Source organism: Plectropomus leopardus, chromosome 8 (assembly GCF_008729295.1).
Source record: "Plectropomus leopardus isolate mb chromosome 8, YSFRI_Pleo_2.0, whole genome shotgun sequence".
Taxonomy (NCBI): Eukaryota; Metazoa; Chordata; class Actinopteri; order Perciformes; family Serranidae; genus Plectropomus; species Plectropomus leopardus.
This window is the reverse complement of record NC_056470.1, coordinates 33,903,579-33,922,423: the sequence shown is the minus strand read 5'-3', so window position 1 is coordinate 33,922,423 and position 18,845 is coordinate 33,903,579. Positions and strand designations below refer to the sequence as shown.

At 37.9% G+C, this 18,845-nt stretch overlaps 5 non-coding genes across 5 annotated transcripts; all 5 read right to left on the bottom strand.

Annotated features, from left to right (window-relative positions):
* Nucleotides 1–280: 280 nt before the first annotated feature.
* trnaf-gaa lies at nt 281–353 on the bottom strand. Its single transcript has one exon. It is a non-coding gene; the product is annotated as a tRNA-Phe (tRNA).
* A 290-nt stretch (nt 354–643) lies between these two features.
* Nucleotides 644–716, bottom strand: trnaf-gaa. Its single transcript has one exon. It is a non-coding gene; the product is annotated as a tRNA-Phe (tRNA).
* A 723-nt stretch (nt 717–1,439) lies between these two features.
* On the bottom strand, nt 1,440–1,512 carry trnaf-gaa. The gene has a single exon. It is a non-coding gene; the product is annotated as a tRNA-Phe (tRNA).
* Nucleotides 1,513–1,802: 290 nt separating this feature from the next.
* trnaf-gaa lies at nt 1,803–1,875 on the bottom strand. The gene has a single exon. It is a non-coding gene; the product is annotated as a tRNA-Phe (tRNA).
* A 734-nt stretch (nt 1,876–2,609) lies between these two features.
* trnaf-gaa lies at nt 2,610–2,682 on the bottom strand. Its single transcript has one exon. It is a non-coding gene; the product is annotated as a tRNA-Phe (tRNA).
* Nucleotides 2,683–18,845: the final 16,163 nt, after the last annotated feature.

Below are 18,845 nucleotides of genomic sequence, written 5' to 3'. Positions count from 1 at the left end.
CAACAAACAGGTCAGAGTTCAGAGTTTTTCAGCTGATTTCAAGCTAAAACTCAACATAAAATGCTAAACTTCCATCATGAGTTACCATGCTGATCTAGCCACATTCATGGAAAGTCACCTCTGTAGCACAGGAAACCCTGTCTATAGACTGCGCATACGTCGCTAAGGCACCAAATTTGCTTCCTTGTGCACAACTCTAGTCTGTGGACAGGCTTTGACAGGTAGATTTATATATTTTTATCATTAGGTAGGCTATTTGTGAAAATCACAGCTCACCTGCTGCCGAAACCCGGGATTGAACCAGGGACCTTTAGATCTTCAGTCTAACGCTCTCCCAACTGAGCTATTTCGGCTCAGCAAGCCAACAAACAGGTCAGAGTTCAGAGTTTTCAGCTGATTTCAAGCTAAAACTCAACATAAAATGCTAAACTTCCATCATGAGTTACCATGCTGATCTAGCCACATTCATGGAAAGTCACCTCTGTAGCACAGGAAACCCTGTCTATAGACTGCGCATACGTCGCTAAGGCACCAAATTTGCTTCCTTGTGCACAACTCTAGTCTGTGGACAGGCTTTGACAGGTAGATTTATATATATTTTTATCATTAGGTAGGCTATTTGTGAAAATCACAGCTCTCCTGCTGCCGAAACCCAGGATTGAACCAGGGACCTTTAGATCTTCAGTCTAACGCTCTCCCAACTGAGCTATTTTGGCTCTCCAAGCAAACAAACAGGTCAGAGTTCAGACTTTTCAGCTGATTTCAAGCTAAAACGCAACATAAAATGCTAAACTATCAATCTCCAGGGACCTTTAGATCTTCAGACTTACGCTCCTCCAACTGAGCTATTACGGCTCAGCAAGCCAACTAACAGGTCAGAGCTCAGAGTGTGTAAGTGTTTCTCATCTGTGACTTTGTACTGACACAGCTGACTTCTCATTGTCAGTATATAGACTGCGCATACTTCGCTAAGGCACCAAATTTGCTTCTTTGTGCACAACTCTAGTCTGTGGACAGGCTTTGACAGGTAGATTCATATATTTTTATCATTAGGTAGGCTATTTGTGAAAATCACAGGTCACCTACTGCCGAAACCCAGGATCGAACCAGGGACCTATAGATCTTCTGTCCCAAATGAGCTATTTCGGCTCTGACAAAGAACAAACAGGTCAGAGTTCAGAGTTTTCAGCTGATTTCAAGCTAAAACTCACAATATAAAATGCTAAACTTCCATCATGAGTTACCATGCTGATCTAGCCACATTTATGGAAAGTCACCTCTGAAGCACAGGAAACCCTGTCAATAGACTGCGCATACTTCACAAAGGCACCAATTTTGCTTCTTTGTGCACAACTCTAGTCTGTGGACAGGCTTTGACAGGTAGATTCATATATTTTTATCATTAGGTAGGCTATTTGTGAAAATCACAGCTCACCTGCTGCCGAAACCCGGGATTGAACCAGGGACCTTTAGATCTTCAGTCTAACGCTCTCCCAACTGAGCTATTTCGGCTCAGCAAGCCAACAAACAGGTCAGAGTTCAGAGTTTTCAGCTGATTTCAAGCTAAAACTCAACATAAAATGCTAAAACTTCCATCATGAGTTACCATGCTGATCTAGCCACATTCATGGAAAGTCACCTCTGTAGCACAGGAAACCCTGTCTATAGACTGCGCATACGTCGCTAAGGCACCAAATTTGCTTCCTTGTGCACAATTATAGTCTGTGGACAGGCTTTGACAGGTAGATTATATATATTTTTATCATTAGGTAGGCTATTTGTGAAAATCACAGCTCACCTGCTGCCGAAACCCGGGATTGAACCAGGGACCTTTAGATCTTCAGTCTAACGCTCTCCCAACTGAGCTATTTCGGCTCTCTAAGCAAGCAAACAGGTCAGAGTTCAGACTTTTCAGCTGATTTCAAGCTAAAACTCAACATAAAATGCTAAACTATCAATCTCCAGGGACCTTTAGATCTTCAGACTTACGCTCCTCCAACTGAGCTATTACGGCTCAGCAAGACAACAAACAGGTCAGAGCTCAGAGTGTGTAAGTGTTTTCTCATCTGTGACTTTGTACTGACACAGCTGACTTCTCATTGTCAGTATATAGACTGCGCATACTTCGCTAAGGCACCAATTTGCTTCTTTGTGCACAACTCTAGTCTGTGAACAGGCTTTGACAGGTAGATTCATATATTTTTATCATTAGGTAGGCTATTTGTGAAAATCACAGGTCACCACCTACTGCCGAAACCCGGGATCGAACCAGGGACCTTTAGATCTTCTGTCCCAAATGAGCTATTTCGGCTCTGACAAAGAACAAACAGGTCAGAGTTCAGAGTTTTCAGCTGATTTCAAGCTAAAACTCACAACATAAAATGCTAAACTTCCATCATGAGTTACCATGCTGATCTAGCCACATTTATGGAAAGTCACCTCTGAAGCACAGGAAACCCTGTCAATAGACTGCGCATACTTCACAAAGGCACCAATTTTGCTTCTTTGTGCACAACTCTAGTCTGTGGACAGGCTTTGACAGGCTTTGACAGGTAGATTCATATATTTTTATCATTAGGTAGGCTATTTGTGAAAATCACAGCACCTGCTGCCGAAACCCGGGATCGAACCAGGGACCTTTAGATCTTCAGTCTAACGCTCTCCCAACTGAGCTATTTCGGCTCAGCAAGCCAACAAACAGGTCAGAGTTCAGTGTGTGTAGATAGTATCTGATCTGTGACTTTGTACTGACACAGCTGATTACTCTTCATTGTCAGTTCAGCCAGATGACATTTGATTAACAAACTATGAAATTGTTGTAATTATTTTTCTGCCAATTATAGACTCCAAATTCAGCTCTAAAGCAATGCAAATAATTTAGTATAGTAAATAGTTTAATATCTGGTGCTGTATTTGTAGTTTAACAAAGTTACTGCAGGCTAATATGCCCATCCTGTTTAGTTTAGTTTGGTTGCTTTTTAAATTTTACAACTCACATGCACACCCAAAAATAAATTCTAATCACATGTAGATTTTAATGGTATCAGTATTTATTTGAAATGCTATTATCCACAATGTAAGCCTTTGTTTTATACTATCTTTACTTCCTTCTTAGTCACTCCTCCAATAGTCATGAAACTGACATGACAACAAATAAAAACCTGCACAGGTGTAATAGAAAAGGTCAGTCTTCTTTTTCCTCCACATATAAACATCCTTAGTTACTGTTCTTTCCTCAGAGAAAAAGAGAAACCACAACCATCTGCTTATGTTCAGATAAGCCCTGTAGATGCGAAGAGCTGTGTCTTTATGCGGTCCACAGCATAGACCACGCACGCAGGCACGCACGCACACACGCACACACACACACACACACACACACACACACACACACACACACACACACACACACACACACACACACACACACACACACACACTCCGTTTACTCATACAGCCTGCACATCTTTTCAGAAAATATAACAGCTCTCAAATAAAAACCTCAAATCCCCAGAAAGGAGTCGGCCTCTGAGGGATTAAGAGGAGAAATGTTATGTTTAGATTTTGCATCATAGTTTGGGTTTTCTCACATGAATGATGGTGTATATGGTGAACACAACACAAAAAAGAGCAGCTTTCACATACTGAGCTGCATCTGCTTTGCTTGGATATCTATTTTTTAAATGTATTGTGGCTTGAAAATCCATGATGAAGCCATCTCTTTCCCTTTCATCTGCATCTTTCCTTCATGCCTGAAGTGTAGTAGAGTGAAAGAATCAATCAGGGCTAGTAGCTTTTAGCTGAATTCACCTGAATGATCCGTCATAACAGATAGACTCACTGACTTTATAATACTAAGACATGACTACGACTAAAAGATTGATACACAGAGAAAATACTGATGAAAAGAGGTTTTGATTATATAAATACAATTTATCAAATTCAGAAATTCATGCTGATGCTGATTCGCAGGGGACTAATATTATCCTGAGACCTCTGTGTTTGCCTAAAATATGGTAGGTAAATTGCGTAAATTACAAACTACCATAGGTACCCATGAAATACTACTCCCATGCAAATAGGGCTAGGGCTTATGAGAAGTGAAGTAAATTTTGGGGTCTACCAAATGTCTGCATATGAGATGTTTAGGGGACATCTGTAATTTGTAGCTACAGAAATTTACACTTATGTTACTTGCTAAATTGTATTAAGAGGCGGAACCACTCCTCCTTCTATGTTTTATGTATTGAATTAATTTAATTTTCCTACAAAAATTCTGTTTAATTTCCAGCAGATAGATGCTTCACAGTGAGTGTAACCACTCTGTGTAAGTCAAAAAAGTTGCAGGATATTTTAATTGATTTAGGGGCATGTTAACATATAAAGCGCAGTATAAAGAGTTAATTCCACATCTCTAATCATATTGTAATCAGACGTAGCAGGATCAAGGACAAAGGTAATTTTTTTGTATAAACTTTGTTTAAAAAATGACTAATAAATCTACCTTCTACTACTACTTCTACCTTCTTCTTCTAGACTGACTTCACTAACATTACCTTAAGAAAATGCTGTCTATATAACCACAGTTACTGTCAGGGAGACACGCCTTTTTCTATTTTTCTTTTGTTTTTAATGCTTTTCTGTTGATTGTTAAAAGCTTGAGGATGCAATTTTTTTGTAAAAACAGACAACAAAGTATCACCCTGTCTTATCTCTCATCTCTAACATCAATTCACAGCTTCAGCATGCAACCAGTGGCGTCCCTTGAACAAAGCAGTTAAGTAACTGTATGTGGCCTTATCAACGAGGAGAGTCCATGCAGCACTGACTGCAAGCAGCTGCCTATACTATAGTTAAAGTAGCCATTCCTCTATATGCATAGCATGTTTACTGCCATGCTGCAGAACACACACACACACACACACACACACACACACACACACACACACACACACACACAACATACAGCAGACAGGTTCTGTGGGCAGTAATGAGCCGCCATATGTAAAGCATGTTTATTCATCCTGTGGACTTATGCGTCCATAAATGCAGTCTTGCTGTCAACATATAAGCAGTGTGCACCCATAACACCAGCACATGATCAAAACACACACTTTGACACATTCAACTCCTACATCACCTGTTAGAGTGAAGTTATATTTAGTAAAAACTCTCTCTCTGCTGTGATTCTGTCATATTTGACTGCACACACTTCTTACAAATACCCTCACATCTGTATATCCCATGCACGTTCAGCAGACAGCACAGACCCTCCCACACACACACATTAATGAGCCGCCGTATGTAAAGCATGTTTTTTCACCCTATGGAGGCCGCTTTGCGTTCATGAATGCAGCCCGCCGATGAAGCGTGACCCGCAATGATTCCCTGCCTGCTGTCAAAACACACACACACACACACACACACACACACACACACACACACACACACACACACACACACACACACACACACACACACACACACACACACACACACCATACAGACAGTCCACAAACGTACATACAGGCTGAAAGAATCAACATAATACACTGTATTGCTATTCTAAAGAAAAATACATCACACCATCCTTGTTTCTGTAGTTTCGTAGTTGTCTTTTCCATAATTATATTCAAAAATGTCCATATATCTCGTAGTATTGTTAATCCTACTTTAACAACAGACTCCACGAGTGTAAATGACCTACATTAAACTGATTAAATAACTTTACTAAACAACGGTCAGAAAGCCAAACAGCCTTAAAAAGAAATGCCAAGTGTACTCATATTTTTGCAGCCTACTTATTTGGAAGTGACATTTTCATTGAACGTACCCAAAATACTGGTCGTAGTCTTTAGTTGCATTATTAAATCACATGCATGTCATATTAAATATGACAGGTCACAGCTGAACCATGAGGTGGCTCCACAGAATCCAATGAACATTTAAAATTGACAAATGAGAAATAACTTTAATAATTGCAGGTGCTGCAAAACAGGTCAGGCATTTATAAAAACATTAAGCACTGAGATGTGACTTGTGTTTTTAATTTTGGCTAAGGCGAAGGACATATAACTTGAAATAGTAGTATTTTATATTCATATTCCAACAACACCGGCAAGGAAGATAAGTGATGTACTGCTGTGGACGGGGCTGCAGCAAAACATATTTTCACCACCTAAAAAAATCAATAGGCCAATCAGTTTAATTGACACTATATTTGAGTATTTGCTCCGCTTTACCCTCCACAGTAGCGGTGGTAGACCAGTAGCTCTGCCGTTCGGTGGAGTAAAAGGCTGTTAAGGTGGCTTAACACAAATCAATGAAGGCAGCGTTTGCTTAGAGCCATTTTATTACATGCATGTGGATTGGCTGTTTTCTACGCAGAGGTTATTGTGAATAAACAGTTATGATTGTGATTCAGTCTATATCATAGTCTGTATATATAATATTGGTATATAGGAACTAGCTGAAAGGGGGCATATCTCCAACTGCCATGGTGGAGTCGGACATACTTCCATCAATAAATCACTCCTCCCCCAGTGCCTGTATACTGGGACGTGAACAATAGTCCAATTAAATGCCCTAATCGAGCTAAAAAATGTAGCTTCACTTATTTGAGCATATAAACGTACTAAGTGTGATAAAAGTCGTCGGTAAGAATCTGGTCAGTTTTGCACATCACTACAGTGAATTTAACTTTAAAAAAAGGACAAAAAGGCTTGTTATAATTTAGACATGCTGTTTTTTAGGGCACTGAATGGATTTGACAAGATTTGAAATAGTAAAAATAGTGTATGTAACGCTAAGCTTAAGTGAAATACAATAAACTTTTAACTCACAAGACAATATCCACCAGACCAACGTACTATTGTTTAATTAATATAATTAATCTTTGTATATCAGTTTATTTTTTAATATTATAAAATATTGTCTGCTGCTGCAGTGACTCCATTCCTCTGCATCATTCTGGCTTCACCTTCAGACCGTCTATCTGAGATGCAAAAAAGTAATTTCTTGATGTTTAAATTCATATTTGGCCTTTGCAAGTGACATGAAACTTAAGATGATTAAACTCACTTAAACCTATGCAAAAAAATTTACTAAATAGATTATATTTTTTTCCTTCTTTTGTGAGTTTTTTCTATCATTTTACAAAAAGTCTTTGTTCCCTGCTACTGTATTTAGATATCTCTTGTTAATCTACAGTACCCTCTAGTGGTGACAGGCACGATGTGGCACAACTGAAAACCTGTTGAGCCTCTTCTATCTCCATTTGTGTCATTATTTATTTAATTTTGCTGCTTTTTTTGTCTGATTTAGTTCAAATCATGTGTGAATTATTCCTTTGTTTCTTGCTCTTCAACTTCTCTAATCACTTTTAAAGGGTTGACACATAAATAAATAATAATTGGCCTCTACTTAACGACACCATTGTCTGATCCCTCTCTGTTTAGCTCCTGCAGACGGGGGAGCAGTGAGTGTTTACATGCAAATGAAAATGCACAGGTCATTTTCTGATTATTCATTCTGAGTTCGTATAAAACAGTATGTGGTGACTGCAAGAGTGTTAATGTTTACATTAGCGAGTTGTCTGTGAATACATTAGCACCATAGCTGACACACACACAGGGAGGGATGCCTGCAGTCATTCAGACACACAAACGCTGAATCACAGCGGTGTTTCTTCAGTTACTGATTATGCTAAGTCACAATTAACTGGGTCTTTTTTTTTTTTTTTTTTTTTTACAAATGGGAAACAGAATCAGGGAGTGGAAGAAAGAGGAAGAGGGAGGATGTAGGAGAGATTAAAACCAGCATCGTGGGTGGGTTGGAGACAGGTTTGATTATTAATGAGGTATTAATCCCTCTCTTACACATACACACACGCACACGCACACACACACACACACACACACACACACACACAGAGCAGTGTTCTCCGCAGGTGAAGGGGAGGCTTTGTGGCCATTAAACAACAACCTGGAGATGCTAACTTGTGTGTGTGTGTGTGTGTACCTTTGTGTACAGGCTCAACCCCTTCCCCACCAGGAGCTGCTGCTGTGTTCCAAGTGGGAGATTGGGAGTGTGTGGCCTATGTGTGTGTGTGTGTGTGTGTGTGTGTGTGTGTGTGTGTGTGTGTGTGTGTGTGTGTGTGTGTGTGTGTGTATCCTTGGGACAGGCCCAGTGTGGCTGGATCGCCACACAATGGGATGGGTATGGTTGCCAAGGTAACTCCATCAGCCCAAGCAACCGTGGCAACTGGTAGCTAAGTAACAGGAGCCCGGCAACAAAATGGAAAGGGGGGGGAGATACATAGGTACCTCTGAAAGGGTGAAATTATGAGCTGCCATGTGTGTCTGTGTGTGTGTGTGTGTGTGTGTGTCTGTGTGTGTTGGGGGAAGTGAGGAGGGTTGCTAAGCTCAGGTTACATTCGCACTCTGCATCCTGAACATCAGAATTTTCCTCTCGCTCGCTTCACAACAGAACTGACTACAATTGTATTAATTTTAAGCTTTTGGCCAAATAAACGTAAAAATGTGATCCAAGCCAAGTCTTCGTAGGTCAAGAAGAAAGCATCAATTAATAAAAAGTGCCTCTACACTACAGGGCTGGGCAGTTTTGCATGTGACACATTATGGCAAATCAAAATCAGCCAAGACCAGCAAGCTTGGCTGACAGCATCACAGCGTTAAGTCCATTCCACATTAGTAAACAGCACAATGACAACTAACATTCAACATATTAGTATGTTTGTTTAAAAACAGGCTCACAAAGTCAAGCCTGCAAGAAAAAGGAGATCAAATTTCAAAGCTGGCAGTTTTTGAAAATACGTTAATATAATATGGGGGTACTTTTTGAAACAAAATGTTGATAAATACTAATAAAACCAAAGACAGGAGTGGGGTCGAGGCAAACAGAAATAAGAATATTAAGTGTTAGGGGTTTTTTGTTGTTGCTGTTGTTTGTTTGGGTTTTTTTTAAGATTTTTTGGGTTGCCTTTTCATGTCATGATAAAATATATTTGCTGCCAAGAGTATTTTATTCATATGTAATATCTGTTATGACTGAAAATCCCATCAAAGATATTGTTTAAAAATAATTTTAAAAAAAGGAGTTCAAATTCAGATGGAAGGGGGGACGAGTGGTCCACAATATGTTTGTTTACTATAAATTTCATGTTTTTTTGGATTGACGAAATGAAAAAAGAAAATTACAACTGTGCCAATATAGCAGGGGAGAGGTGTCCAACTACCCCCGAGCAGACTACGGATAGAGTGGCTTTCACTCTGCCTGAAATTTGGAATTACACTAGTCAATCTTAATCTAATGTTAGGAAAATAGGTTTCTACTACTTGTGCCTACAGCACTCAGTGTCCATATGATATTGCTTTGGTACAAAGCTGTCTCTCAATTTATGCATCTTTGTCCACAAATAAGACAGGTTGGAGACACTTCCTCCAGTGTCAAGCCCAGATAACAACGTCTCTGTCTGACCTGGCTAACTGCTGGGTGGACCCGTGGTCCCCCAGTAACCCCCCCCCCCCCACACACACACACACAGTGTCTGTTACAGTGTGTGTGTTTTTGTGGTTTGTGTAGGAGGCATTTTTCACACCGCTTTAAGCAGGAAGACGTTAATTACCATCGGCAGAGAGAGAAACCACCGTCCCAGTAAATCCACATGAGGAAGAACTTAATAAGTCAAGACAAGGCTATGCTTATCAACAAAACACACACATGTACAGACACACACACACACACACACACCACACACACTTCCACAGTCTCAGTGACACTTCCTTCCTCTGACAATGTACAGGCAGGTGTAGTTCCTCTCCTGTACAGCAGAGGGTGGTCCACATCAGGTGCTTCCCACTACATCAGCCTGCCCCATATTTCAATTTAAAGAATGAGTCTCTGCTACTGTTACATGGCAGTGATTGTGATTTCCAATGTGCTACAAAATATGGGATGGTCTGGGTACACTGCAAGCGTACTAACAATATATAAAGCACTAATGTCACTCTGTCCCTCCTCTCTCACACCAAAGGTTGCTTCTTGAATTACTGCAGTGGTGGAAGGAGTATTTAGATCTTTCACTTAACCATTTGAGACCTGAGCATTGCACGACATCTTAAGGTTTAAAGAAGACAAGCCATTATGTTCTTGTATATACACCCCCCCCCACCCCCCCAATTCATTGATAACTCATGTGAGTTTAGGAAGACGTCACTGCTGAGGTGTGCTTGTTTTATGTGACTTTCAAGCTGTAACACTGAGCAAGTTGGCCTGATGTCTTGTCTAAAATAGGTAACAAGGAAATTAGCAACTGTAGACTTAAGAAGAAATTATCCAAAAATTGGCAAAAATGTGTAAAAAGTACAAATACCAGAAATCTGGATCAAAAAACAAAGAAAACAAAAGTAAAAAAAAAAAAAAAGACAGAAAGAAAAAAAAGGAAATGACCTGAAAAAAAGTCCTTAAACAATAACATTAAATCTGTAAAATACTTTTAAATATACTTGATATATATACTTTTTTTTTTTTTACCTTTTTCCCTGGCTTCTTTCAAAATAATTTTCCAGATCTACCCATGTCTTTCAATTTGTTGGACAGTTCTTGCCAAGTTGCTCAATCCTTTTTCCCCATATTTTAAAAAGACAGCAAACTGATTTACTCACATTTCAGAGGTTTAAATACTCGTGAAGGTGTCTGAACGCAGCACAAGAAAACTGATGTAGATCCAGGTTTCAACAGGTTAAGTAAAAGTAGCAATAGTACTGTGTAAAAATGCTGTGATATTAAAAGACCTGCATTCAAAATCCTACTGGCAAATTTCAACTTTCCTTTATTTGATTTTTTTTTCATTTATTTGTTTTCCTTTCAAAAAGGAAAAAACGGAAAAGACCAATTTTTTAATTGATCATTTTTACTCAGTTGAATATTAATTGAACAAATAATACACAGGTTAAAACACACATCTTTTTTCAAAATTGTGTTTCTACAGAAGAAAAAAAACAAAATTCTCACTCTCACTTTTGGTTTTGTGTTTTAGTTTCCAGGTCAGAATTGAATAATTGAATGAGCGGATGACACAGGACTTTTACATGGGCCATTTAAATTCTGATTTGTTTCTATATTGTATTAGTGTGTATTTGTTGAATCTGATATGTTTTTGTATCAAATGCCAACACTGTTTCGTATGCAAATGTGAATTTCCTACTGGAGTTTGTTCAACAAAGTTTAAAAAATATACGGACCATTAACTTACCGGAAATCTTGTAAATCTTGGCAGGGTAGGTGCAACATCCGTTTGGCCATTTGTGTAGTATATATGCCACAACATAACCTAAAAACAAACAAACAATGCCATAACCAAGTTAATGTTAAGTTAATTAGTCAACCTGGCCATCGCTCGAGTGTAAACTAACATAAATATCATTATTCACCTGTTAGCATCATTATTAGCCTTTCACAACAGACTGAAAAAAGCCCAGAGTTAAACAAATATAAGCAGCGCAGCAGCAGTTAACATTTAAGCTTTGCTACTTTACCTAAAGTTATGCTAACATTTTTGAGCTACGTTGACATACTGCGTCAGCTAACTTGCCGTTACGCTAACGCTAGCTTGGCTAATACACGCTAACAAACGTTTTTTCCGAGTTTTGACCGAAGTTTCAAATAATGTTGGATGTTTAGTGAATTTGAAAGAAATACTCCGTTACCTTATAGAGAAACTGTCGAAGCTAACTGCCCTCCGTGTTCAAATACTATTCATTTAATACCGATAAAAACGAGGATAAAACCGATAACTTTCGGACGAAAGCCGGTTTCCTGCATGAAAGCGCGGAAGTGGAGCTTTGAATCTGATTGGTTCACGGGACATAAGAGACCACGCGATTGGTTGAGGATTGTCCAATCCGGTGCCACGCGATTGGTTGAGGATTGTCCAATCCGGTGTCTTGTAAGGACCGTATCAATTTTTTTTAATTTAGTCATTTATTTAATACGTGTTTCTAGCACATTTAGGAATTAACAAAAAAGAAATAAGAAACACTTTTTTGTTTCTTATTTCTTGTTTTTTCTTAATATTAAAAATATATATTTAAAGTGTTATTGTGTTTATTAAAAGTGTTATTGTGGGGTTTTTTTCTTTTCTATTTTGCAATCTTTCCCTCCATGTAATGTTTGGATAAAACATTTCAGCCCCCTCCCCACCAGGAGCTGCTGCTGTGTGCCAAGTGTGCTGTCTGTTTTGAATTCTTGTATTTTTTGTTTCGTCTGAGTCGAAGTACATTTATGAATGTAAAATGTAAAAAAATAAATAAATCTTAAAAAAAAAAAAAAACCAAAAAAAATTATTTCATCTTGTAGGGGCAGAATCATTTATTTATTTATGTATTTATTGTGTTTTATTAAATTTTCCATATGCTTTATACACAACTCAAGCATATTTAGAAATTTGATCAGGTAACAAAAAGATACAAGAAATAAAAAAAATAAGAAACACAAAAAAGACAAAACAAAGACCAAAACCATGCGGGACATACAATATAGTTCACAACTATACACATGCTGTATGGAGACTACATATATACACGAGGAGTATAAAACCAAAGTATTGGGGGTTTTCAGCTTTACAATCTTTCAGTCCATGTAATGTTTGGATGTAATGTCCTATTTCTGTTTGGAATTCTTGTATTTTCTGACCATTCTTCATTTTGTAGGGACAGAATCATTTATTTATTGTTTTTTATTCATTTTTCCATATGTTTTATACATGACTCAAGCATATTTAGAAATTTGATTAGGTAACAATAAAGAAAAAAACATGCAGGACAAACTATATAGAACTATATACATACTGTATAAAAATGTAAATTAAAAAAAAATAATAATAATAAAAAATAAATAAATAAAACTTTATTGATCCTGGCGAGAAAATTGATAAGCTCTCAGATAAAAATAAAAAGAAATTACCTAAATAAGTCAAAAAGCTTTACCAACGCCAACGCAAAAGTGATAAATCAATTTATGCATAATGATTCTTAGTATTACAAAATTCAATCTGCATAACAAATACCAATGGTACTATATATACTATATAACTATATGTGGATCTCAGTGCTTTTGTATTTTAACTTAAGTAAGTAATTAAATGCAGGACTTTAACTTTTAACAGTGCATTTTTGCCCTGTGTTACTGTTAAAGTCAAAGCTTTTTACGCCTCTGGCACTCTATTGAGGTTTGAGATCTGTGCCAATTTCAGTTGACAGTAAATTAGCTTCACTGTCACGTACAGTAAAGTACAAAACCATAACTCGTTTTCAATCTTGGGATTCATGTTTGTTAAGACATCATAAACTCAAATATCTAAAATAAAATCATACTTGGATCAAATAGATTTGCATTAAGACATGATATAAAAGTCATCCTTCTGAGGTGCAGCCAAGATTTACAAATAATACCCTGAAGTGAATTTATTGTAGTTTACCTCACAAAAAAATTAGGTTTATCAGCACAAAATTCCACAGTCTCAAAATGTTTTATTGTACACATTTAAAAACATCTGACTGTCAGTCACTGTTAACTCCTTGAAACCTGAGCAATTTTGCTTGATTTCTTAATGATAATTAAAAAACACATGGTAAGAATGCAATAAGCAATGGGAGAAGAAATTACCCAAAAATTAGCAAGAAAATAGTAAGAAGTACAAAATATTACTTGAAAAAAAAAGTTGAAAAAAAGTAACACAGAAATGACCTAGAAAAAACATCTATTAATTTTGTAAAACAATTTTAAACATGTAATTATTATCATTATACATATAGTTTTCCCCTGACTTTTTTCTTTTTCTTTACACATTTCTTTCCCTAACTTCACAAATTTATTTCTTGTAATTTATGACACTTTTTTTCATAAGTTGCTCACTGCTTTTTTCGCACCGCTTTGCTCAAAGTTAAAAGGCTTAAATTCTTGTTAAAAGGTGTCTGAAAGCAGCACAAGGAAAATGATGCCGCTCCAGGTTTTACAGGGTTAATAAAGTAGCTCCAGCAAAAGCTCTCCAGCTTGGTCTCAAGGTAAAACGTTGAATTTAAACCTCGCTGTGCACTTTCCCCTCTGCCACTAAAACCGAGGATGAACCAGCTGAGTCTTGTTCGTCTGGTTTCAGGCTGTGGGAAAAAGATGTTCAGGCACACAGAAAATACAAAACTTTTATGTCAAACCTGATTTGGATCATCCGGTGCATTAGAAAAAACAGTGCAACGACATCATGAACATGACCTCTCTTCATCTTGATTCATCTAAGATTGTTGCACAAATGGATCAAAAACAAGAAAATTCATGTACACAAATACTGAACTATATACTGGAAAAGAATAAAAGTCCAGTGGGAAGTGGACAATAACCAAACAACCAAGAAATGGTGATTTACAGGTCAAAAGACATCTATATGATGGTCAAAACATTTTTAAAGAACTACATATCCCCAAAACATGCTGATTCTTATATTCCCAATGTCCTCTTATCCCCAATTCTGTGCAACAAATAATGGGAAACCTGAAAAAAAATGTTCCCCAGCTTTTTGTTTGCCTAACATGACAAGGATTACATTAGTGGATGAAAATAATGACTGATTGTGACTGCCAAATTCTTATGATTTCATTCTTAAATCCAAGTGGATGTTTGTGCCAAATTTGAGAAAAATTCCCTCAAGGCTTTCTTTAAGTATTGCATTTGTGAGAATGAGACGCACACATGGCAACAGTGACTTTGGTTTTTGACTCATTACCATCAAAATCTAATCAGTTAATTGTTAAGACTAAGAGGATGTTTGTGTCAAATCTGTAGAAATGCCTTAAGGGGCTGAATCACGCCAAGACGAATCATGCCAAGCCAGCCGCTGCAAAAATGTCTTGGAAGCGCATCAAAAACAGCTGGGAGCATGTGTGGAGCGGGGCTGGGGGCACGTGGCCAAACAAAACGTTGGCAAGCGGTGCAATTTCAAGCCTTGAGCTGAAAAGTTGAAAATATTTTACATTTAAAGCGTGCACAAAAACCGCAATAAAAATGTATTGCGCAGCAGCAGGGGAGGAGCTCCCGTCAGGCACACTGTACCAAAGGGAAACACTGGTTTTGCTGGTAACAATTTTCTAGTGATGCGTCTCTGTGTGATCGGGCCTTAAGGCGACCTTTGACCTTTGACCACCAAAATAAAAACAGTCTATCGTTGAATCCAAGTGGACATTTGTGCTGAACTAAAAAAACATTCCCCTAAGGTTTTCTTCAGATATTGTGTGAGAATGAGACAGACTTTGACCTATGACCACCAAAATCTCATCAGTTCAACCTTGAGTCCAAGTAGAAGTTTGGGCTAAATTTGAAGCAACTTCCTCAAGGCTTTCATGAAATTTAGCATTCACAAGAGTGTGTACAGACATCCTGAAAACATAATGCCCCCGTCAATGGCTATCACCTGCCTGGAGGCGTAAAAACTATAATGAGAATAAATTAATTGAAAAAATAATCACTCATTAAGGCATGAAAAGGGGGTTAACTTGGAAATAGAAAAGAGGTCTTGGATTAGGTATGACCCCATTTCCTAAACAGGTTTAGGTTGCCACAGAAGTTAAAGGTCAAGTCAAATAAACTATCTAAAACAAATAACCATTACCATCTTGAAACAGGTTAAAGTTTGGGGAAAAGACCTCCAAAGGGAGTTTGAAATGAGAGGCAGGGTCTTGATTTTGGAGCCTCTAAGATCCAGCCTGGTTCAGGACCCACTCTTTCCTGAGTGCCCAAACTGAGAACGTAAAATGACGGTTTGTTTCTGTTTGTGGTCTGCGGGAGGACAAGTTTCCTACTACAATGGGCTCAGGGAAACCAGGATGCATCTGTCATGTCGTCCAGTTGGGAGATTCCCCTCAGTCTTTCCCGCCTCCTAATTAAAGTCAGGGGAGTCACAGATGGACACGTTTACCTGCAGGGCTGCAACCAAACAACTGCCCTGATAAATTTTATGACCGCAGTGAGTGCAGGCCACGAACTCTTCCCTCTTATTCAGGTGTTGCCAGTGACTGGTGTGATATGAAGATGCAGACAGTAGGCGGGTTTCCATTAACCCTCAGACTGTGCAAATTCAAATTGCGAATATAATATATGCCTAAAAGAAACACGTCAAATTAGAAAAAAAAAGGTTTTACACTTACATGAGGTGGTATTTGAGGTGGTTTGACCCCATATTTCACAAAACTTCAGTGGAAACACTTTTTGGCTTTTCTAGGTCACATGATGCTGTGTCTATGTGCTTGTCAGTAGGAACTGACTCCCTCATGATGCAGCAGCAGCTACAAGTTATTGCATCACATAACTCTGAGAAAGTTGAACAGATCATCTGGAAGTTTTAATCCACAGTTCCTCTGTGAAATCGTGGACTATCAGCTCCCAAAAAATCCCTCATACACGGCCGCTCTCACGTATAACGGCCTGTCCATTATCACTCACATATCACGCCTATGTCATCGTTAACTGGAAATAGTGACGGTGGCTACAATTGAAATAAAGCTGCTGATGTTTTGAACATCCATCACCATGGTTACTGGTGTGTTATCGCCAGAGGAGACGTCACATTACATCACTAAATGGAGATGCAGTCATCTTGCAATTTTGTTTTACTGAAATTTTGAAAATGTCACTGAAAACTGGCCTAATTAGAGATTCATGATTGGACGTTTGGACGACGTTTGGGAAAAAGGTCTCAATAGCACACAGCTCAATGTGCATTAATCAAAAGACAAGATACTTTTAGTTTGTTTTTGGGGGATGTTTGTGCCCAGTGTGATACCTTCAGCTGCCTTTCTCTTCTATTTACGCAAATACTGCTTTACTTCTTCAGCTTGTAAAACATGTTCAGACACAGTCCTCTATTTACCATGGGGCAAAAATGCTGGCCCTTGACCCCAAAGTCTCCGATGAACTTCAGCGACAGCTGGAGACACGTCACTCTGTCATTCCCTTCCACCTCTGGGTTTTGTCTCTGCACCTGGAGTGAACAAACACACACACATAAACACACAAGCATCATGAGTTTTTGAGGCAAAATCAATAATAACTCACCACAGCCTCTCTCGCTCTTTTAGGTGCACAAGTAATAAATTAAAATGAATTTACTGATCATAAAACCACACACACAGTCTAAATTTCTAAGTTTGAAGGCACAATAAATACATCTGAAAAAATGTAACACTGAGGAATGCACACGCACGCACGCACACACACACGCACGCACGCACGCACACACACAAACACAAGAAAACACTTTTGTTTGACAGCTGTGAGCTGATTTAGTTCCCATAAACTTCCTCTTACTTCTGCAGGTCCAACAGAAAAAACAGACACGCACACACACACGCGCATGCACGCACACACACACACACACACACACACACACACACACACACACACACACACACACACAAATACACACAGGTCATTAACGCAGCCTTTTTGTTTGGCAAAACAGCCTCTTTCTTGAGAAGCCTGCGGTTACTCCCCATTGGAAAAACACAGACACACCATAATCTGTATGGACATGAATAAAAAACCCGCACACACGCATGAGCGCGCGCACGCACACACACACACACAAATGGAGTTGGATTTCATTTTTTAAATCATTGCCTGTGACATTTACCATAAACTTATTTTACTTTGACTATCAACTAGAGGGGTTTCCATAGAATTTCACCTGGCATGAATACACAAAACTGTCCATGTGTCCCTGTTTTTATTTTTAATTTTTTGGCAGTGAAGAAGTAACAATATAGCAGAGAAACTGCTGACAGAAAAGACAGAGACGTAAACATTAAAGGTATCAGTGTTAGCTGAACGTCAGGGTAACTTCCACCACACCAAAGGAATTTTATACGCTTTTCATACACTGTGGAAACTAAATTGTCACATTCATACAGTTAAGTGTAAAAAATGCTCCATTGAAACCCATTCAAAGTGCAGTTACTGATCCCACAGCCATCAAAGCATAAAAACATGCACTGCATTATTTCTGTCATTCTGGGTTTTTTCCTTGGAATTTGTAATTTTTTACAATTTTACACCTGATGACGTCACTTTTACCATATTTGGCATATGGAGGAAATGCATGCTTTATCCACTAGGTGCACGGTCGCAATTAATGTTGCTGCAAATGTCTGACATTTCCAAGGCCATGATCATCCAAAAAAATAAAAATAAATAAATAAAAATCTACATTGCATGTAAAATATTGAAAATCATTCATTTTTTGTGTTTTTTTTCTTCTTATCTAAAAATGGTCGCAAATATGACAAAAACCTGACATTTAAAGGGTTAAAATTCTAAAAATGAATGACTTTTTTTAAATTTTACGATTAAGACTGATGTTGGCTAAAAAAATCAACTCAATTTAAGTAGAAAATAATATAAATTTATAATATTTTTTAGAGCTTGCTTCAGAAAAGAGCATGAGTGTGTGTAATATCAAAGTGGAGTTAAGTATTAACAACTGATCTGTGCAACACACCTCAAATGGCATCTTTCTTCATTTTTGTCCAAATACTATTAGAAACATACAAAAAATCTTTAAATTCATGATATTCCTTTATTTTTTTTCATATAACATTTTAAAAATTCATATGTTATACTTTACAGATAAAAATGTAGACTACAAATTGATCATAAAATGGATTTTAAAACATCTGAATATTTGAATGTTTCTTAAAACTTGAACCTTTCTAATGACTCTAAAAACATGAATAACAAAAGTGTTTTTGGGATAAATATTAGGACAATGACCATTAGACAAT